This window comes from Rhinoderma darwinii, unplaced genomic scaffold, assembly GCF_050947455.1.
Source record: "Rhinoderma darwinii isolate aRhiDar2 unplaced genomic scaffold, aRhiDar2.hap1 Scaffold_1768, whole genome shotgun sequence".
Lineage (NCBI taxonomy): Eukaryota > Metazoa > Chordata > Amphibia > Anura > Rhinodermatidae > Rhinoderma > Rhinoderma darwinii.
In genome coordinates this window covers 36,860-37,500 of record NW_027462151.1, presented here as the reverse complement: position 1 = coordinate 37,500, position 641 = coordinate 36,860, and positions in this window count along the sequence as shown.

The following is a 641-nucleotide window of genomic DNA, read 5'->3' as shown; positions in this document are numbered from 1 at the left end:
CCAGTCAGAGTTCCAGGGTGATTGCAGGTAGGTCCCGGTGGTGTGGAAGGGGGGGCAGCGGGACCAACCTGTGTCAATATGCCCAGCCAGAGTTCCAGAGTGATTGCAGGTAGGTCCCGGTGGGGTGGAAGGGGGTCAGCGGGAGCAAACCGCATCCCCATGCCCAGCCAGAGTTCCAGGGTGATTGCAGGTAGGTCCCGGTGGGGTGGAAGGGGGGGCAGCGGGACCAACCTGTGTCCCTATGCCCAGCCAGAGTTCCAGAGTGATTGCAGGTAGGTCCCGGTGGGGTGGAAGGGGTCAGCGGGAGCAACTTGCATCCCCATGCCCAGCCAGAGAACCAGGGTGATTGCTGGTAGGTAAGGAGATCCATTTGGTGACCAAACAGCAGTGAAAATAAAAAGGCCCAAATGTCAAAGAATGACACTTTTAATACTGAAAGTGAAACATTTAAAATCAAGTTAAAGTGGGGTATGTTCCAGAAATGTCAGAGACGGTAATGAGCAGCAGAGGCAGGCCGGGGCAGAGTTCCAGGGCCAGGGGTGTCACGGCAGGCAGCGTAGGCCGGGGAAGAGTTCCAGGGCGGTGGGGAGAGGACTAGGCCTCAATCCAAGGACATCATTTGGTGACTAAACAGCAGTGAC